General features: G+C 38.2%; 1 protein-coding gene across 2 annotated transcripts in view; it reads right to left on the reverse strand.

Annotated features, from left to right (window-relative positions):
* Positions 1-23,198, reverse strand: part of grin2b (glutamate ionotropic receptor NMDA type subunit 2B) — a 303,629-nt gene continuing 280,431 nt past the window's right edge. The window contains exons 13-14 of one of the 2 annotated variants that reach the window (XR_010006831.1): positions 6,036-23,198; positions 1-5,906 (exon numbers count right to left, since the gene is read on the reverse strand). The exon at positions 6,036-23,198 is cut by the window's right edge and continues 5,304 nt beyond it. The gene's annotated coding sequence lies outside the window, so the exon portion shown is untranslated. The other variant, XM_003226634.4, reaches the window with a different exon arrangement.

Below are 23,198 nucleotides of genomic sequence, written 5' to 3' on the forward strand. Positions count from 1 at the left end.
TTTTGTGGTTTTTTACCCTGATATTTTGTGGTAGGTTTCTTTATTTTTGAATATAAAGTGACAGAAATAATTTGCTGTTAGAAAAGAGAAAGAATCTTTTGACTATTTACAGATTCTGTACATCACAAAGTTTTCTCATTTTGTTTTATTTTTTGTTGCTCCTTTCCCTCCCCCCTCCTTTTTGTTTTTTTGTTTTTAACATTTCACCTTCGTTGTTGGAGCAATACTGTACTGGAAATCTATACATTTCACCCACCCACCCCAAAAAACCCAACTGCTCCCAAAACAACTCCCGGTGTGAAACAAGATAAATCAATGGGGGGAAATCAACAACTTTCTTCTTTCCACAATATCACTGCATATGTGTTTGTGTGTGTGTTGTCACTGTTGTTCATTTTTTTTCTGTGTATGTGTGTATCCATGTGTGTATACACTCACACACACACACACACTCTCACACACACATTTATATATATACTGTTTTTTTCAAGTTCAAACATCAAAATCAAGAAGAGAAAGGGGAAAAGTAAAACAATTGTCCTCCCCCCTCCTAGAATCTATCGATCCCTGCTTATCCGAAATCAGAAATAGCTATTTACAGAAAAAAGAATCAGAGAGGGGGGTTAGGAAAGGGAGGATTGGGAGAAAGAAGAGTAGTGATTGGTGGGGGTAGTGGGATTTGGGCCTCAGAGAGACGAGGCAAGCCTGAGTTCGACCGCGCTTTCCCTTGGGAAGACGCTACACTGGGAAAGTAACAAGGATGTCTCCTTCCCCCACGTTAGTTGTGTTAGGAAATTGCATTTCCAAGTCTCTGCCTCAACCCCATACTGGATGCTTTTTGTATCTTCAAGCCTGCATTCAGGGTGCGTTGTTCTTCTGTCTCACCCTCCCCCAACCAGGATTTGTAGCAATGTGTCCATACGGTATGGTGAAATAGCACCATCGGCCATTCTGAAAGGAACCCAGGTGTAACATTGCTGGGATTGGACACCATGCTTTCCCCGACTCTCCCTACCAAACTCTCAACCCTCCCCTCCCCAGCTCCCTGCCCTCAAATAATTGCAAAGCCTGCACTAACTACAACAATCAACCAAGAGATAAAGTATTAAATTAAAATCACCCCCCAGGACCATCTTGCCCCCATCTCATTTGGCTCAGGCATTTAATTTAGGGTTGTTGCCTACCAACCGTACCTACCACATGAAAAGATCCAAAGCATTGAAGAAGAAGAAGAAGAAGAAGAAGAAGAAGAAGAAGAAGAAGAAGAAGAAGGATGCAGACCATCCAGCCTCTGTGCCATTCATTATATTTTCATTTGTTTGCCCTTCTCTAACTTCTGCCACCTCAATTTTGCCCTTGGAGGTAGAATGAATGTGGCTGGGCCAAGGAATGGAACAGAGGCAAAAGTGGTTTGCATACCTTCTCAGCGCCCTACAATTTTAAAAAGAAAAGCATAACCTCAAGATACATGGTTGACAACCCCAACTGAATTTCAAATGTTCAGCAAACAGCAGGAGATGAAGAAAGAAAATGATATGTGCTATTTTCCATGGAAGGCACTAGTCTCCTGTGCCAGGGATTCCCAAACATGTTACCAGTGGGAGCCATCAATGGAAAGATACCTTTATTTGGGCTGTGCCTTCAGGCCCATCCCTTAGCAAAAAGTCACTTTTTTACATTCTTTAGCACTGGATTTCCCTTAACATCCAGCAGTAGCAACTTGCCAGACTAACCACAAGAAGTCTCTTTTCGGTAAAAGAAAGTGCAACATGCCATCCTCCCCCCCTCCCCACTGCCCTGGCTTCCTTTTGGGAATCTCTGTCTGCAATTACATCTCAACTTTGCTCACCATTTCCCCGTTAGACATATCTTCATCGAATTTAAGACAACTGATTTCATGAAATGGAAGATTACACTTAACAGATATGATTTTGAACATGGATGGACTTCAGTTTGTTAAGTTGGATGTAACATGTAAATAGAAACAAAAAGCAAAGCAACAGCATTAGTCGTCATCATCATGTTCTAGATTGGCAATACACAAGAAGCAGGCAGAAAGTAGAACATGATCAGCTATTGGTTCTTTAGATGATTTATAGCTTATGTGCAAGTTTATGATCCCTAGCAAGTTAGTAACAGTTAAAAATGCTGGAGTGGGGTTTCGAAAATATGAGGAGAGATTTCCTGTTATATGCTTGGAGTATTCTTGTTCCTTGATTTTGTGTGTCTTCCTACACATTTGAAATATATAAGCAACTGCCTTACCTACTATTTCTCCCATGGATTTAATCAGTGGGTCTTTAAACTTCAGTAAAAATCAAACTATATCCTGCAACCCTAAAATCTGACCACCCCTAATAAACACTATAGTTTCCATGCACTTCAACACATTAAAGTGTATGTTGTTACATTCACATTATGCACCAAAATTGTGGGAATTGATGGATGTAAAAGGCCAACTCTCTTAGGAATCACACCTATGTCCTTGAAACATAATGTGGAAACACTGAATATGTACATTTGCCATTGGGACAATTACATCATTTCCAACCTGTACTGTAATATAAGCTTGATTTCATCACACACATACACACTCACCATACTTTCAAAGACATTTTCTATGCTATTACTGCCTGGGAATCTAAGTGTCATAATCACAATGTCCCAGAGGCCAACAGTACCTTTTCAGTGCAAACAAAATGCAAGGTTCAGAATGAAAATAATAATGTTTCTTGTTCTTTTTGTTTTTTAAAAAGATAAACCCTTTGGAGTGCTGGAAAAATCTAAATTATCAACTAAAACCATTTTATTATATTTCAGGTGATTTTAATGCCACAACAATAAATAATAATAAACTTTATTTATATCCCACCACCATCACCCAGAGGAACTTGGGATGGCTCAAAAAGCACTCAAAACACATCTCAGTTTGGAGCACAAGTCTTGTATTTTGTCTCTCTGTTTCAACCATATTGTACTCTGCCTTGAGCCACAAGGAGAGGCAGGTAATAAATATATATTATTATTGTTATTATTATTATTGCATTAATACTAAAAAAAGAGGATAAATGAATCTGAATATTTATATGCCTTTTGAATATGCTCTTAAACATCTGAAATATAACTCCATAAATTCAGCAAGTTGGCTTGAAACCGAAATAGGTGTCCTCAAAAACCAACAATAAGGCTATCTGATGGAGTCTGACAACAAGCTGAATTTTCTTACCTAAATGTCTGAGCTCATAAATTCACCGGCCAGAACACACACATTTTTCTCTGGAATTCAACTAGCTGTGCCCCAACACTCCAACTGAACTTGAACAGCTTAGCTCACACTGGGCTAAAAGCAAACTAGATAAGAAGAAATGATCCATTGCTGAATGTTTGCAGGTGAGAACATTAAAATGAATCCACAGTAAGAAAATCTTTACGAGTGCCCTGTGTTGACAACACTTGCCCCCTGAAATGAAGTACCTGTACCAACTTATACATTGCTCTAATAATGCACACAGATTGTTTAGAAATGGGAGCAGATGGTGAACAGTCCTTGTACAAATTGGGCATCCTTTATCTGGAATGCAAAAATCTGAAACATTCTAAAATTGGTCACAAGGGATTAATGACATTTTTACTTTCTGGTGTTCAGTGTACACAAGCTTTGTTTCATGTGCAAAATGATTCAAAATTGAGTGTAAGCTATATATAAAATGTAAATGAATTTCATGTTTAGATATGGGTCCCTTCTCCATGATATTCATTATGTATGCATATGCAAATAAAAGTATTTCAAAATTTGAATAGATCCCAAATACTTCTGGTCCTCAATATTTCAGGTAATGGATACTCAACCTATAACAGTTTGCTACGCAGTTAAGTCCTCAGACTTTATTTCAGTCAACCCTAATAAAAAGCAATTGCATGCTTTCCATAATCAGGCAGTGAAAAGAGGAGGAATGGAAGCCCTTCAACTGCACTTGCCAACCCAAAGAGGGGTGAATACCAGTCCTTGCCTCTTTATCTTCATTTTGCCCTCAAAAGGCCAAACTCATTAATAAGGTAGCCACCCTAAGTCCCTATAGCGGGATACAGTGGGATATAAACAAAGTTTTTATTATTATTTATTATAAGTCTGATAGCCAGTAGTACCTCTCTGTGATGCCCCTGGACTGAGAGTTCCACCCACCCAGCCAGTTCCTCAGTCCCTGTTTCATTAGGACTGAAATGCTGCAAATATGCTGAAAAAAATTGAGCCAATGATCATACAACCGCATGAATTTTCATTATTCCAGGCACACTTTTGCAAATAATAGTGGACCCATACTGTACAGTTAGAGCACTGTGAATTCACTTTAACTGTCATGGTAAAATTCTTACAGTAAGATTTAAGAAAAGAGCTGTGCAAGTGATGTGTTTGTGTCACTGCATGTGTTTGAGAGAGATAGGGACAGTTAATACATTTAAATCCAGCAGAAAACTGGAAGGTTTTGAGCTGAAACTTAGGTGAACTCAAAGTGGCTCAGAGGCAGAAGAATTCCGAGTTCTTCTCTGGGAAGCAGATTCCAGGTTTAGTGGTTTCACTGCCTACTTTTAGAAACTTGCTGTATTTTTTCATACAAAGATTACCAGAGAGAGGATACAAACTATAGCCACAAGCAGTAAGTTCCCATCACCACCACCCATGATCAAATGGGACCTAAAGAGCTGCTGTTCACAGTCATGCCAACACAGTGAAAGTAATTCAGAAGTCCATGTACAGAGGAGGCAAATCAGACTGGGAAACAGATTCCCTGCTTGCATTTAAGAGCTGCTGTCCAATATAAATGACTGGGATGATGGCATGAAATGAAATGCTAGCAGACAGCTGGAACAGTCTAGCACATTCTGGACTGTCCCTTCTGACAAAAACTTGCTGAAAGCCTCAGAGTTCAATTAAGAGTTGGATATAGGCCGGGATCTTCAGAGACTAGGAACCAATTTAGGGTTAATAATATATTCTTTAATACAGGGCTATCTATCAGCAATATAACATGCAGATAAAGAGTTTATCTTTTTTTAGGTTGACACAATGGTGGCAACATATGCAAGTATCCCAGCCCATTTGGTATGAATCTCATGAAATGCTAGTAGACAACGCTCAACAAATAAATAGATTCATATCTGCAGCTGAGAGTGTTTACCATTAGTAACAATGACCACTTGATTTGCCACTTACCCACTACTGCAGAATATGAAAATGGATCTGTTATTACAGGTCACACAACTAAGCCATCATTAGAAGAAGAAACAGCATTATGACTTGATGTGAATGACATATGTGAGCAAGCCCAATAGAAACACTGGCACTCAGATCTTCCTAGGAATCTCATTCTGCCTCCTGAAAGCCCATATAGCTAGCTAATGTTAGATGTCAATAAAGGGTGTTTTGGCTCACTCATTACTAGAGATGTAAAGAATATTTACAAATGCCCTTGACAAGAACATTTGCCAAAACTGTCAGTAATCTGTCACATATTACCAACATTATTAACCTTTGCAGGATTGTGCCCCTAATTTTCATTCTGTTATTATTTTCTATATTGTTTATATAAACCCAGTTTATTCATCAACAAATACTACATAATTTCAAAATAATTTACATAATGTACATAAATGATATCGACTGTCAATTATGTGTTAATGTAAATTCTAACGTCAACATATTTAAAGTTAATGTCTGGGTAATAAGGACTTTAAAAGAGAGGTTTGCACTTGTCTAGCAACCATTTGAGTATGATAAAATCAGTGACAAAGGATGACATTCAAATGCAAATATTTATATTGGGAAGGTTTAGGAAAGATCTATTTTATGCCTGACTGTTGGCTTGCTTCAGACTTTGAGGCTTCAGTCTACACCAGTGGTTCTCAACCTGGGGTCCCCAGATGTTTTTGGCCTTCAACTCCTAAAAATCCTAACAGCTGGTAAACTGGCTGGGATTTCTGGGAGTTGTAGGCCAAAAACATCTGGGGGCCCCAGGTTGAGAACCTCTGGTCTACACAGAATTGCATGTAAGGTGAAGTGATACCTCTGCTTCAAACCCAAGACAGAAAATTCTAAGCTTGACAGGAAAAAAAGAAACTTCATGTAGGGCACCATTTTATGTATCTGTCGGAGCATTCAAGTTGCGGTATTGTATTGTGGTGAGCTGCATGTGATTTGGCTAGTGACACATGCTTTCATAACATCCCATTTGGGTCCCTGTAATACACTCTAATATGGTGCTACCTTTGGGATCCATTTGGAAACTTTAAAGTGCTGCTGCCAGAATAGTGGCTGAGACTGATTGCAAGGAACATACAACTCCCTTGGTGAAATAGGTTGACTGGTTGCTGGTTCATTTCTGCACATAACTCAAAGTGCTGGCTGTGTTCTATGAAACCCATTATGGTTGTGGTCCAGACTATCTAAAAGACCATATCAACCTACATGAAATTGAAGGTTTAAGATCTGCTGGAGAGAGCTCTCTCTCCATCCCATCATGGCACTGGCCCATCCAGGGGGGACACAGCACTGAGGGCCTTCTCAGTGGTTGCTCCCAAGCTGTGGGACTATAATAATAATAATAATAATAATAATAATAATAATAATAATAATAAAAGTTTATTTATACCCCACCCCCTCTCCCCAGGAGACTCGGGGAGGCTTACAATATAAATCATACAGTAAGTGCAACCCTTCCGCAGAATGGTTGGCTGGTCACCTCTCTGCTTTCTTGCTGCCAAGAAAAGACCTTGTTATTTAAACAGCATTTGATGGTTGAATTGTTATGGAGACTCTTTATGTCATGAGTGTTTGTGTGCAATATATTTCATCATCCATGTTATATTTATGAAATGATTTTGTACTAACAGGATTTTAATATATTTTCTTTCATTGCATTTTAAGCTTTTCAGCATCAGGTTTTTAGCTTTATCTTGTTTTTGCTTTCTTGTAAGACACCTTGGATCCCATGTCATGAGAAAGGTAGGATATAAATAAATTAGATATTACATAAACATATAATTATAATCAAGATGGTAGAGTGGGGGGGGGGGTGATTTTTCAAGGGCTTGTGCAGATAATCCACTTCCTTGTCTTCCTTCTTGCCTCCCTGCTTGTCTTTTAATATAGCTTTTGTTGGTGTATTAGTTGTGTGGGATTGATCCTACCTCCTTAATTCCATGCTCCAAAGGAGTCCTTTACTTAGAAGGAAAAGGAATCAGAACTCTGGAAATTCTGCCACAGGCAATATTGATAAAAGGGATAGAAACGTTTTAAATTCAGTCATGTTTTTTAAACAAACTCTAATCCATTGACTCTGGGGTGTATGCAGGTAAATTTTGGTGGACTTCTCTGTCTGCTGAAATCTGTTTTGTACTCTTGCCTTTTGGTTTAATTTGTTTTTGGCACAGTCAAAATGTGAAAAAGTAGCCTTCATGGTCTCTCCAGCCTGACTTAGTTTCAACAAAATTTAGTCCTCACACAATTCAGTGAAGATTTGTTTTCTGCTACAACCTTGTAGGTTCAAAGAAATTCCAAACAGTCACAGATTGCCTACTTATACTCCATAGGCATATCGATGTTATAAATTATATTTCTCTTTCCCCCCAGTGAATCCCTTGAGTTGTGGTAATGGGAAGATAAGTGGGTAGAAATCTCTCAAAGTTATGTTTGTGCTTCTTTGAGAGATGACATGACTCTAAAAATCACAACACATTTATATAGCTTGAACAGAACCTAGAAGAGTTGTATGTGGACTACAGTTCCCAAAATCCCCTAGCTAACCTAGCCACCAGCCAGAGCTTACTGCTGTAAGTCAGAATAGTGCTAACCTTGCCTCAATGGTATTCTAAGTCGTTTAGGCAATGTCTATCCATTGCCTTCCATTTGCTCCTCAGTGGCTCTGAAATGCAGTTGCCCTCCCTCACTATCAGATGTGCACAATACTACTATCACGACCTCCATTAACCTTCTTTTCTCTGAGCTAGGACAATCATGACAGGCATCAGACTTCACTCTCCTGGGCCACCCATGCAGGCATCAGAGACTGACGTTACTGAGCAAGTGACAGAACATCCAAAATCAACACAGTGATTGGAAGTAAAGATGAATTAGGGGAGCACCTCCAGCCCCCATAGCAGAAACATGGCTTAGAAAGTGTTGGAAATATTTGTCTTAAGTTTCTGGAGCGATGAGAAAAATTTCTCCTTGAAAGAAGTCTTGAAAGAATTGGTGGTTCTTCTGCATGCAAGCACACGTACACAATCTCCCACATTACTTATCTTCAGAGAGTTCTGCTCACACGCAGAAACATACTTAAAATTCTACAGTGTCCCCCGCAGCTAATAGAAAGAGAGCGAGCTGACGAAGGGCATTTCTGCGGCCTGCACTTAACCTTGAGCTGCTGGAGGATTTGACGTCCAGGCCTCCGTTCCACACCGCAGAGCAGCAAGAACCACTTTGTGGCATTCAGCTTAACAGCTTAAAGACAGCCATTCTTCTCTAAACGGAGGAGGGGTATATCTCGTTGTTTGATTAGAATAGGAAAAGCAGCAAGATGTTTTCAGCTAGAGGGTTATTCTTCACCACACATAACAATTGAGAAGGGATAATCCCATACTTATCTGTTCTATTTGGTCTATGGCTGCCTCCCTCAACCAGGCACCCTCTAGGTGTGCTTAACGACTGCTATCATCGCCCCCAGCCAGTGAGGCCATTGGATTATGGAGCTCATAGTCCAACATCTTTGGTAGGTGCCAGGTTGAGTGAGGCTGCTTTAGGGCATGTTGCCAACCTAGACCTATCTTTGAAAAGCAAAGGAAAAACTTCACTTAGCGTCGCAGTCGCCTCTAACTATGCAGCAAGACTTATTGGAAAGGCATTTCAGATTAACCACCACAACAGAATGTTCTGAACAGAGACAACCACAGTAACCTTCTCAAACAGATTGTTAGTTACATTCATGAAATGGAATGAAACATTTACGCAAGATCCCTATCGCCTTCAATACCTTTTTCATATGGTGATGCTAATTTGAAAATCCAGTCTTTACTGGCTCAATTCCCACTTTGCAACCATGTAACAAAGACACTGAGGAGAAATCAACCCAAGGCCAGAATATTTTTTCAAGAAGAGTCCTGAGTTCAAATCTTTTTTCAGGTGCCAAATTTGCTGGATGAATTTTGCATATATACAGATGGCAGCTCAAGTACCTACTTGTGGATAGTGAAAATTGCCCAGCTGACAGTTTGGGGATGCTGCCTAAAGGACTGCTCCATGACTTGCCATCTCCTCTTCCACAAGACTAGGAATTTCTTGAGAAGTTGATTCTGTATTATGCACATGCATTCTTCCTTATATAAGGACCAAGGACAGATCTTGAACATGTGGTGGGGGAGCAGTATCACAACATAAAAAAGCCTGTCAACATTAAGCAGGCAGGGCAATGCAGTCACTTCAAGAAATCCCATGCTGATTCCTGTTAAAAAGCAGCAAGGAGTGATTGCCAATTCTTTCATTTATTATTACATTACACTGCCCTGGGACTTTGGTTTGTCCATTTCAACACAGTGCTATGAGTGTGTTACCATGCTGATTTTCATCCTAAAATATTGAAAAAGCTCTAAAGCCTAATGGAGCAAATCTGGGTAGCACATATACCTAGAGGAGAATCCCCTTCCTTCAACTGGCTAACAAGAGATAACCAGCCCAAAACCCATGTAAATAAATAGGACATACCAGGACTTTTATAGGGCAAGATGGAATGTTAGACTTTGGAACCTTATTTCAAATATTGCCATGGCCTAACAAAAGCCCAGCCTTTTTTGACAGAAAAAAAGAATGGATTGAATGGTTGGTGTAGTTGTTGCTTTTCCTCTTCACAATCAAAGAAAAGAGACCATACACCTTTTGCACATTTTGCTTGAGCTCCTCTCTTTGCAAAGGTCTGCCAGTAAGCCAGAGGTTTCCACTCTAGAGCTTAAGCTGCTTTTTAAAGATATAGCCCAAAAACATATTCAGTAGCATTTACTTTGGAGAAGCTCTGGAGGAATGGTTGGAAAGCAAATGGAAATCCAACAGTCAAAGCTGTAGATGACCTACTGGTTGTGCTTTGCCCTCCCTAGTCTTTCTAGATGACACCAAGGTCTGTCACAGCAGCGAGGACAAGTCGGGGGGGGGGGAGAGGGGAGTCTCCCTAAAACCATATTTCTTCACAGTGCTTCAAGAGTAAATCAATATTTCTGTAAATGGTTGTAGGTTTGGCCTTCAGGCTCAGGGTTGCCATATTTTAAGAAAATAATGTAACCAATAGGGAGAGGGGAATATATAGAAAATGAACTGAGTTCTGTGTATGGGGTTACAGCCACCCCAAATGAGTATCAGGAGGGGAAATGCTCCAAGTTCTGTCAAGCAATTTCTGCCATTTCAATTAATATTGTAAACATAAGATATCTGGCCCACAAGGAATAGCATCAGCATTTACCGGAAAGCCTATATGCTTATATGTCAAGAATGTGAACCACAAAGCATCAGGTCAAGCTCCCCATGATACAGATTATATGATCAAGAATGGAGAAATCTCTCTAGAAAGCATACTGGAAAAATGTGGCAAAATGTAGGTTTGAGAAGTAGTTTTTCAATACAATCTTTCTCTCTCTCTCTCTCTCTCTCTCTCTTCTTCCCCCTTCTTTCTATTTAAGTGCCAGAAGGTACCAAAAAAGAATTGCCCTTGTAGGCCTCCCACCCTTGTAGGTTTCAGTGAGGTATTTGCCTAGCCCAGTGGTTCGCAACCTGTGGGTCCCCAGGGGTTTTGGCCTACAACTCTCAGAAATCCCAGCTGTTAGGATTTCTGGGAGTTGAAGGCCAACTTTGAATACTGGTGTGGTTGGAACATTGACAGATGATGATGGAGGCTGCAGTTTATCTACATTCTTATGCATTTTCTAATGGCCCACTGTTAAATCCCAAACCCAACAATGCATACTTTTTATGTTTATCATTGCAACAGATCTAAACCGGGGATTACTGGGTACCTAAGCTAATTCTATAATAATCTTGTTGGGTATGGGAGGAGTAGGGTTGCTTCTAACATTCTGTGTTTTGCTCAATGGCCAGTTTGAGAAGCTACTATCTGGAACCACCTTCATTAAAAATAACATAGATTATTTACACTTTCATAGAACATTATATGCCATGCAAATCAAAGGAACATTTATGAGTGTGGTTATTCCTTCCACCATGTTGCATTGGAACTCACCTCTTTCTCCGCATACAGCACATTCAACCCTTCTCTTCTCTCTTTTAAAATTCAGCAACAAATTCCTCTGCACACCTTCCATTCTTGATCATTTTATTTTGATGACTTTCAAGCTACATAAAAATTAGCTTTTCTATCAAAAGTTATTCACAATATTTTCCAAAATAGCTCAAGGGTTTTTCATCTTATTTAGATATTTTAAAGTTTTTATTGTTGTTCCTACTGCAGCTAGGATTTTAGGTCACCCCATGCTGCCACCTGCTGCTATCATGTTGCTGTCAATTACTGTTTCACATTTGCATATACATATAAACATATTTCTTTCAGGACAGAATGAGTAATTTGGCAGTCATGTTTCTATAATTCCACTATGAATGTGTGAAGAGACTAAAAGAAATGATATGAAATCGGTAGAATGGAGATGATAGGATTCAATACAGGAGGCATTGATGGATGCTGAGCAAAAGATTGAGAGAATCCAGATTTCCCTGGTGGTTGGAGATGCCCAGGAGAAAAGCTTGGCCCCGAGTATCAAGGGACTTTCACTGTGGAGGAATATTCATTTCTCATCTGATACACATAATGCTCAAACAAACCAAATATCTGGACAAATATACATTGTTTAAGAATTAAATAGTCAAGATCCAGACTAGCATCAATTCAAAACATTGCTTCCCATTCTTTGAAATAGAGTTCTATAAAATTTTCTCCATTCTTCTACTGGTTTCTTTTAAAAGGTAGTCCATGTTGTAACCTACAGATCAAATAGAAGAATCTACAAGATAATTATTCACTGTAAATTCCTTTTGATAACCATATTCAGAAGAGATACACTGTGGAGTTGATCCATGAGCAAGGCACTGTATTAATGCTGATTGGTGACTCCAATGTCAGTGAATCCACTTTGGGCTTTAGTCTGAATCTTAGAATAGCATTTTGGATAACTCCTTTAACATTCAAACTAAAACACCGAGTAAATTCACAGCCCTACCAACAGGGAAGTCTCCAACTGCCACTGCACTATTTTAAAAGTTACAGCTACTCTCCGCTATAAAAAAGCAACAGAGCATGTGCAGAAGACACAACTGGAGCAGATTTGCTATTATTTCCAGACTTACTGAAATTATGTGTCTCATATATCTTTTTTTCATCTATTTCATTGTCTCATCTCTCATAAATATTGCACACTCAGGGAATGAATACAGACGTTGATTTACTAAGTGGTAACTTAGCAATGTATTATGTAATTGTTTGGGATGCCAGTCATTCAAAGTGTTGTAACAAGTGGTGAGAACAATGTATTGTTCTTCTGTTGTCACAGATTTCTGACAAAATAAGGATATGTACTAAAGTTCCTGTCACTATACAGCATGTTTCAGATGATCAGCTTACATAGTGGTTACATGCAGATATCCTATAGATTCACCTTTTCTTCAATAAAAAATAAACTGGAAGATGTGAGTATTCAATAGCATCATTTCAGACAATTATCATCTCCCTGCTTTTCAGCAAAAGTAGCACATAAATACTAAAGAAAAGACCATTGATAGTGAAGAGGAGGACAGGGTTGAATGGAAATGTGTGCTACAGTAAATGCTTATAAGAAGTAGATTTGGCTACAAAAGCCTATGCTATCAATTTCGTACTCTCTCTAAGGTGCAAGAAAATCCAGTTGGAGTAAGAGAAACAGGGACAGATAAATCTAATAGCTATGTAAATTCAACTGTGCCCTTAGTTCTTGCTTCCTCCACTATTACACATCTTACTATTGCTCATTATGAGATTACACTATCCCTTAAAAACACATTCACAATCTTATCAATATCTATCTGATTAACAACATGTTTAGTCAGAAGCACATCCATCAAGGATGCACTGCTTGAAGCAGGCATACCAAAATTATATTTTGAATGAGCAAAGTTGGCTATTTAGACATTGTGTCAGAATGTGGGCAAGGAAGCTGTGAAAATCTATAAGAGATGATGAGGCAGTCAATTGACCACTCAAACAAAAACAAAACCAACCCTAGATCATACAAGAATATGGGTGTTTCACAATATAATTATTTCCTATTTTGGAAAGGTCTGCTTGTAAATGGCAGTTTTTTCCTTTGAAACAACACCTCTTCTTTCCCAATACAGACAAAATCTAACATTTACAGTTACATTCATTTTCAGAACTTCTTCTGTTTCAGATTCTAACTTGGTCCCATCGCTCAGTTCACAAATAAAAATAATAATTTTAGTCTCTTTAAATTATCAATAAAGCCCCATTCCAAACTGAAGACATTATTATATATTTTACTTTATTTGTAGACAAATCTTGCTTTTTCTGCTAAGAAAGGTTTGCTAGAAATTTCCCACTTGAGTTTTGAAAGGAAACTTTACAGATTATCATCTTAAAGCACCTGCTTTCTAGCGGGGCATGTATTGCACAGATACCAATTTTTCTGAGTAATCAGACGATGATTTTTGCCTTGTGATGGCAAAATATACAGTAGTTGCCCAACCATCAACAGTAATGACAGTACAGTCCCTCCAATGTCAAGGATGACTGATACAACTGACCATTACCACTGTAACTCTGGGTTTTTCCATGTGTGTTCTTTTTAAAAATATATATTTGTTCTCTGGACATGCCACTGGAGGATTTCCACAGCTGCACTACATTAATATCGAATCTGAATCAACAAACATATTGTCAACAAGGAGGCAGGCTATTTGTCTGTCCATCCATCTATCTATATATTAATTACATTAACTGAGCCCTTATAACTGTGCAAAGGCATTACAGGTGTGCCTTTAAAGCCACAAACAGAGGAACTGTTTTCTGCAGCGCTTGGCCCTTCCCCATCAACAGTTGTGCTGCTGCAAATGGGGATAGCACAAATATAACACTATGTTCCATTATTTTAATAATTTGGAATGACTCGCTTTGAATATATATATATATATATATATATATATATATATATATATATATATATCTCAAAGACTGTACCTCAAGTCAGCATCTTTTGTATGAGCAGAAAGCCAAAGGGCTACGGTGCAGCTCTTTTGCTCAACAATCAAAGGCATCCCAGAATTGTCCTACTATCAAAAACATTATTAACGCTGAGTATCAACCTTCCTATCTGAACTTTACAGCCTGGAATTGAGATCATAAGCAGATTACGTTGGAGAATATCTACCTTCTTTCCCCATTTAAATGCCTTGCCCCAGATTTATATTAAACATTTTTAAAAAGCATATAAAAGACAGCTCACATTTCACAGTAGTATGTGTCATTGTCTTTATAAGTTGTATAAAAGGATCAGGCTTCCAAAGCTTTTTTAAAAGGATTTAAATATTGGGCTGTGAAATTGTTGGGGGGGAAGGAAACACACTCTCTTTTATGCTCACCTTCATATTACCTGTCCCTCCTTTCCCCATCCCCTTTTGTCTTTCATCCTTGCTACTTTCCTCCCCATTTCATTCCCTCTTTATCCCAGGGCTAATTCTCATGGTATCCAGGTGATCCATTCAGAAGTCTCCCAATGTTTCTTGTTAAGCTAAAGCTACAACAGAGATGAGGGATTGTAGTGGAGGTGAAGCATGCAGGTGGGGAGCTTAATGTGCTGTTTCCCCAGTTTAAGTTTCAGGGAGGGGTAGATATTACAGCAGCACACAATCCTGAGCCAAGGCCTCCACATGAGGAGTTATCTTGCTCACCAAAAATTGGGGGGGGGGGAGTGTAGACCACCCTCTTTAGGTTCTCTGGGACCCCATGACACCTGTCAAGTCTGACAAAGAAACAATGTCAGGACCCGGTTCTTGTGTGTGCAGAATGCCTTTTCATCAATTACATCACTCAGTAAAGAAACACGTGAACTTAAGATCTAATCAAATCTCAAGCTACAGCAGCATTTTTAGCTGCAAATTTCACCCTGGCAGTACAAGTTGGAAAATGCGACACATACGCATTAAGTGATGGATGTTGGCACAGGATCAAAATGTGACCTATTTAAATGGGACATTTTTTCCAAGTTGCAAATGGGAAGTTGAATGATGCTGCATTCACCACAGTGACTACAAAAAGGCAGAAAGAAAGTTGGCACCAAGCAAAAGAATCTTAGCATCAAGATGTGAATGAGGACATGACGCATGCAACCCAACATGCAAAGGGGAAAATTCTCTCCTTTCTGTGGGGAAATGTTTGGGAAAGAATCCCAAAAATTTGTTATATAGATTGTCATAAAGGTTGTTGCCCTCTCTGCCTTTCCTGAGAAAGAATTAATCAGAGATTGATGACTATACCCATCTCCACTATTCACTATCTTCCATGCCTTAGCCTATCTCTGCATATGGGTTAGTGTGATGCCCACCCAGATTATCCATTGAGAAATCTCTTCAGCATAAGGGAAAGGAATAAATTCAAGTCCCTCTAGGATGGATTGTTTACTTAATCATCTTTGCCATCACAAACCCAAAAATAATAGGGGGAAGAAATCACCCAACTACCATCAAAACTAACAATAAACTGTTAGCTGCACCAAATTTCAACAAAATCCCTCATGATAATTACAGAAATGTCTACCTAAACCTGCCACTTGCAAATGGGGCAGTGGACCTGGTTAGCCATTTGGTCCCAAGCCTAATATACATCCTTCTAAATCAGATGTCAGGAAAAGTCATTTGAATGAATGTACACCTTCCATGTTCTTCCTTGGAAACTCTGGATAGGACGGTGTAGATGACAATATATGGTAGATTAAAGAAAGCAACATTGTATTTGGGTATAGTAATATTTATGCTGGCCTAAACTAGAAATATATTTCACACAAAAATGCTCTTTAAATCCAATCAAGTAAAATAACCCAAGAATCAGTAGTAAATAAAAATCTTGCTACACAGGCAACAAGCTGGATCTTTTCCTAGTGACTTCAAACTTCAGCTTCATGATTAAATTTATTCACCGTAAGCTGTTTTTGAAGAAAATTCAATTCATACACATCAGTACATGCAAGTCCTAAATTGGCATAATTTGCTTCTGGCCTAGTTCTCACCTAACTTGGGTGAAAATGATTTGTGCTGGCTTTAGCTGAATTCAGCTTCAATTTTATACATTTGCAACTGAGATATCATTTTGACCTGTGACCATGCTAGGCTTAGGATATTAAAATTCACAACCCATCTCTGTCTTGGCCTCACTAAGTGACTCTTAGAAATTTCCTAACCTCATTAGCACTCCTGTGAATGATGTGGATTCAGCTTGTACAATTTTTTCACTTATGTACAAAAAAGAGAATATAAAGTATTTGTTATGACCCACTAAAATGCTACAAACCTTTGCATTGACACAGTGGCCCCAGGGGTTAGATGAAAGAGTAAAAAAAAAACAGTTTAAAAAGTTCCTAATGTTGGACTACCACTCCCAGTGGTCATTTTGATTAGGGAATTCTGGGACATGCAGTCAAAAATAGTAAATGTTCTTGCCTCTGCAAAGAAGCAAGAAAAGTACATCATGCTGAGACCTAATTTTAGTCCCATCACACCTAGATTTCTGAGGTGGCCAGGAGTACATTTACACATTTAAGCCAATGTGCGTCTTTTCCAAGAAATATCTGATTTAGCCATGGGTTACACCCCCTTTGGATTACTGTAATGAATTCTATCTATGTGGGGCTGCCTTTGAGACAACTGAATGCTCTAAACTCTTCTCAAATATCTGAAAGTACATTAATGACTAGGGCCACACAATCCATTTGTTATGACCACTCTAGTGGCTACTTCTTTTTTTTCCAAAATTCAAAGTGCTGGTCACGTGACTCAAGTCAAGCCTATATGAAGGACTGTATCTACCTATAAGTACCTGGATGAGCAGTGAGATGTATGTGTGTGGGGCGGGGGGGGGGCTCTTTTGATGCTTCAGGGCTACATCTGATGGGAACTACGGGAGAGGATCATCTGGGTGGCAGCTTCCAAGCTATTATCACCCTCTGGGGTTAGGATAATTCCATCCTTCATGATCATCAGGAAGTCAAAAGTTCTCAATTTCAACAAGCATTAAGTAACTGACTGCAAGGATTTTACTATGCCATTCTACTGACTTTCGTCTTATATCTATTGAAGAGCGTGACTCAAATTGTTTTAATTCTGCAGATAGTTCATTTTTAGAAGTATTTTTATGCTCAAGACTTTGTATGGACTTGTTAATAATAGCAACAACAACATTATCATTAACATCAACAATGCAGCAAATTCATGGTTTCTGTTATGATGGAGACTTTCCTTGCCTTTACAGTGGGTCACCTATGTAATCCAAGCGAAAGCAAAAGGCAAGATCTCAAACTCCCACCCCCCACCCCAACAGAGAAGATCCAGGGACCTTTTGCTTGCAAAGATTTGTGAATCCTCCATTATTCAGAAAAATGCAAAGCATTGTTTGAGCTGACACTTCTACTAATATAAACCAATACAACAGGCTTCCCTGTTCATACAGAAATGAAAGGCACTAACAACACACCTTTGACAAGCATCACATAGTGTAATGTTCAAAATTGGCATGAATAAAGCATGATAACCAGGTGGAGAACTGAATAGCTGATAGATTCCAATTAGAGGTTTTCCATGGGGAAATATTCTTAAGCAAAGTTTGTTTTCCTAGGAAACCAAGAATCAAAAAGGCACAATACAAATGTATACACTTTTAGCTAAAAAGGCAAATGGTTGAAATGGCAAGTCTATACTGAAAATCACTTCCTTCAGAAGACATCCATCTCACAAAGCAAGAAACCCTCTTGCAAGATAAACATCACAGAACACTAGTACCATTGTTCTTCATGTGTCAAAAAAGGTTTGGATATCTCTTCATTAGCTTGCAGCTACTTCTAAGAAGATCAACTATTTAAGCCCTGTCTCTTCATTTCTTTTTAATAAAAGACAACATTCTCAATTGCTTTAATGTATCTCAATTTGTAATGCAAAATACAAGAATTCATTGCTAAGAAATCTTGTTTATGACCAAAAATTAAATTCTGGATTAACAGATAAAGATTAAGAAACAGTGAAATCTCCTAATGTTGGAGGGTGATGGAGTGATGTATCTCTGAACTAATCCACTGCAACTGCTTCAGTGGGGTTTGTGCATGTGAGCTTCCTGATGACTTGTATTCAATCGATGCCATGGTATCAGAAAGGAAAGCAAACTCTGAAACATTGAACTATTGGACAAATAGTGTCAGAAAAGAAACTGAATTGTCAGTAGATTGTGAATGCTATACAAACATGGCCATAGCAAGCAGAAATAGGGAAGTAATGCACACAATTTCTAGAAGTGATACTGGTAAACTATGAAAAAAATCATAAAGATGAGATATCAGCAACTTAAGATTTTCTAAACAGAAAGTATAGGTAATATAATATTAGCAGTTTTGTAAAAAAAACTATTGATGAAGTATGAAAGATCATTGAGATAAGGAACCAATAATTTAAAGTCTTCTAAATGTATTAGATTGGTAACATAATGTTATGGTGGGTTTTTTTAAAGTTGACCAAGAGTTTTTGATATGACTTGTGAGTATCCTCAGGCCAGAAAGTATAGGAGACAGAGAAGGTAAGAGTAACTCATGGATACAAAAGGTAAAGAAATTAAAATAAGAAAGGGATCATAATTAGCCAGCATCATGAGTTATCAGACAAAAGTGGTTATTCCCCATCAATTCCATTCTTCCATCCTATAAATGTTTGTGTTGTTCTAAAATAATGTTTAAGCACACAAGATGGCTCATTGTATTATAAACAAATAAACTGTTTACATATTAGCACGAGGTATTGTAACTAAGAGCTACAGTATAAGAACGTTGATCAATGGGTCAATCTGTATATAATTAGGAAATATATATAACACAAAACGAGTTTTGGGGATGTGTCTGTGTTTCAGTAATGTCTGGTCATGTTAACAGTTCATCAGACTCACAAGATCATTCTAAAATACAAATCAAAGTTGGCGCTCAATCGTGCCACTGCCTAACTTGATGGAGTTCAATAACATTTTAACCAGAAGTGGTTGCCATGGGTAAGATAAATACCAAAGATATAATAATCAATATAATGGTTGAGTGAAGATAATATGATTATTTATCTTTTATTCACATCAAGTATGAGATAAAACCCTGACCCATAGGGCAGGGTGGCATCTATAAAACAACTCTTATCTTTCCAAAATTACTATAATTCTAGTGATAAATCAGGAATCTGGCCAAGACTAGGCCACTCAGTAAAATTCATGGCTGAGAAGTCCTGGTCTTATTCCAAGACTCAATGTGTTACTCAGGAAGTAGGAATTCCAAACATCCAAGGACCATTTTCCTGGATTCCAACACCCTGGGGACAACACCAGTTCCACATGAATCCTGAAATGACCTAAGTGACTTTTGATGTTGAAAACACATGCCTGTAAACACATGCTTATGGATTCATTTTTTTTAAAAAAAAAAATCCAGCTACATATCCACAATGGCTTTTATCACTAAAATCTGTACCTCAAAAGTGTGCTACTTGGAAATCTTCACAAGTCTCACACAGACATAACCACAGGAAGGGAGAGAGAGAGATCAGAAAGGTGAAAGGAGTGACCAAATTATCAATATTGGTGGGGCAAAGAAATCAAGAAGCAAATTTATAACGAGATCTGAATATTTCCAGTAAGGAAAATTGGCACAAACTCAGCATAGACAAGTTCCTAATACAGATGCTAAGCAGATGCTTCAAAATGATCCATCACTCCATCTGAAAAGGATATAGAGATGTATTAGAAGAGCAGTCTTTCTTATAATTTAGAAAGAACAAATGAAAACATAATGATCCTGAATACCTGAGGAAAAGAAACAAGCTTTGAAATGGTGGGTGATGCTAATATCCCAGAATTAGGGAGAGCAAAACAATGGCCGCGTTCAGAGAGAAGAGGAAAAACATAAGAACAGACAACCTAAGGGAGGGATAGTCTGGTGTTGCAGACATATAATCTCAAACATTTATTCTCTAGCAATCAATACGTGTTCTAATTAAGGAAACTATTAACACCCTTTCCTCCCCACCCACTGCCAGCCCCCTAACCTCCCCCAACATGAGTCCCTTTCTTAGCACACACATAGAACATTCAGGTAAACTTCCCAAACTGGCAAAAGCAACCACTGAAACAACTTCAAACACCACAGACCAAGGAAAACCACAACTCATAAGTCAATTCCCCTTCCCCTACCCCATGCCTTGCTTAATATGGAAATACTGTACATATAAAAAAAATACCCTCTTCCCCAACCTGAATATAGCTGTTGTAATTAGCGCCTATACATATGTACACTTATATTTACATATAACCGCAATCAAATAAGCGGATGGTATCATATATGGCACAGCATGAGTACATAACATTAAAAAAAGTTAGGAAATGTTGCATTGTTTCTGCTTTGAGAAAATGCATGTTTCAGACAAAAGATTCAAAATGTTTGCTAAAAGGTACTGTTTGGGATGTGTCTGTACATATCCAGGCTTTTTGCTGATGTTATGTGAGAATACATTTACACTGCTCAGCTTTTCATCAGGGTGTTTTTGTGCTTCCGCAAACACCAATGCTGATGAAGGAAGCTCAGCCAACTCACTATGGAATCAGTTCAACCTTCCAAAAATGTCAAGATACTGGAATTTATGATTTGTGATAGCTTAAATAAATCAAAAATTATGTGACTGATTGAAAATACAATTTATTATCTGCCCAATACAAATTATCAAATTGGCATGTTGTTTGCTGACTGAATGAATTCAAACTATGTTTGGCACATGGTAAAATTGTTCCATATATCAAAGGGATGTAATATGGTCTGCAGGACTCAGGAGGCCTCCTGTGAGCATTTTTGGAAGGTCCCAAGATCCCCTAGAACCTCTTACTTTCTTCTAAAAATTAAATATATTGCCTTTTAGGGACTATGGGGGAAAATTCCCAGAGGGAAGGTAGACCATTTTATGCCTAAAGAAGACAATTTCAAGAAGTCAGCTGGGTCCTGGAGAAATTTAGGAAGCCAATTTAGAAATAAATATTTTTAAAAGACATTTTAAAAAAACAAGGTATGGGGAAGATATGGCTTTCCAAGGTTCCACGGAGGGCCAACATGTTCCTCTCCAACATCTAGAAGGTGGCCACTCCAGCATACTCCATAATGAACTTCTAATAACTTTGAAATGGCATACCACATATGAGTAAGACATGTGACTAAGTCAATCAATATATACACTCATTGTGGAAATGGTCAATATAACTTAATTTAAAGTTTATCAGTCTTAATATTCAGATGGCAATGTTGGCTTTTGCATTCAGATTAAGTAATTTTAAATAAAATCAGAAGTATATTTTATTGTCAGGGAATGCCCATCCTTGCTGACTGGTCTACTACCTTGCTGATTTGGTTGTGTGAATAGATATTCAGTCTTCATTACTTAGATTTTCTATTTTCAGTGGACTTTTGTTACTACATTGTATTCTCATTTTGTCAAGATGTAATCTGCACTAACTATAGGATGATATGACAATTCCCATTATTGCCTATGATAAATGGAATCAGGAAATTTTAAAACTCTACAAAGGGGAATTCAAACCATCAAAATCAGTCTTCAGAGAATGAGATGATTGAGTTTTGTCTGAGGGGTTCCAGAAATGTAATAGAAATGAAGTTTTATGCCTGGATCTATAATGGGCGGTTATTACCCAAACCAAACTTTCAAGTGGTGAGGGTGTAGGGAGTATTAAGAACAAGAATTATGGCTTGGAAGCCTATTTGGCTACAAACTGGAAATAAGCCCTTGGGGGACACAACTAGCGTCCCACTAATTACTTTCTTCGTATTTGAGCAGTCCAGTAGTATACTGGAAGTTTTCCACTTGGATAGACCTAGTATATTCAGTATTTAATTGCAGGGAAGCACTTATGGAAGAGGATATACAAACATGTTGGATGGATTTAGGTCCTTCATCATTTGTCAGGAATTTAAGTTCTTGATCTTTCATATATTTATTTCTGATGGGTGCAATGGAAGGAAACCAACACATGTCATATTTTGGAGCAGATGAGAAACACCAAAGGTAATAATGAATAATGTGCTAATTTTTTTCTGGCATGAAGATGTGTGTATATATCTACATGGTATGGTAACAACTATCTGCAGAACAGTAGAAGAAAACCTCTTTGTAACCAGTTCCTTGTCATTATAATGGCAGGTGTTATGAGGACAACTGCTAATTTGGATGAAGGAATTTGGGAGTGAAAGACTCCCAAGGGGAGGAGAAAGGTTATAAGAATGTGGCTGAAACATAGAACCCAAACTGAGATTGTGTTGGACTTCTGTAAGTCCAAGAAATGCAGTAGATTTGCTTATGCAAGGGAACAGGTGAGGGATAGGAAAATCTGTAGATCAGTGATCATGTAGGGACAACCCACCTTCTTTGATGTTCTCATTGTTATGAAAAATATCCCATTCACCATATTCATGGAGCACCAGACACTATAACATTATATAACAGGGTGTATTGCTAAATTGGCAAACATTGTATCACATCCATTATAGAATGCCAGAATAGATGCTCTGGCTACATGCCATACTAAGTTCAACAGCTTGGGAAGTGCGCCATTCCTCCCTTATTCCCTTACATTCACAATACACATATCATCATGGCTCTAGAAGAATAAAGATGAAAATGTAATCCAAAAAACCCTTCTAAAAACATGAATGGCAAGAGATGTCAGGCCAAGAACCATACCAGTTATGTTATGTAAGTTCAGGTACAGAACCACTCACCCACACAAGAGACAATCAATTTTAGTTCACTGGGGAAATCAATCTTAAAAATTAACAGGAATGTTAGGAACTACTTACATTTTCCTCAGAGGGAAGAA

This window comes from Anolis carolinensis, chromosome 5 (assembly GCF_035594765.1).
Source record: "Anolis carolinensis isolate JA03-04 chromosome 5, rAnoCar3.1.pri, whole genome shotgun sequence".
Lineage (NCBI taxonomy): Eukaryota > Metazoa > Chordata > Lepidosauria > Squamata > Dactyloidae > Anolis > Anolis carolinensis.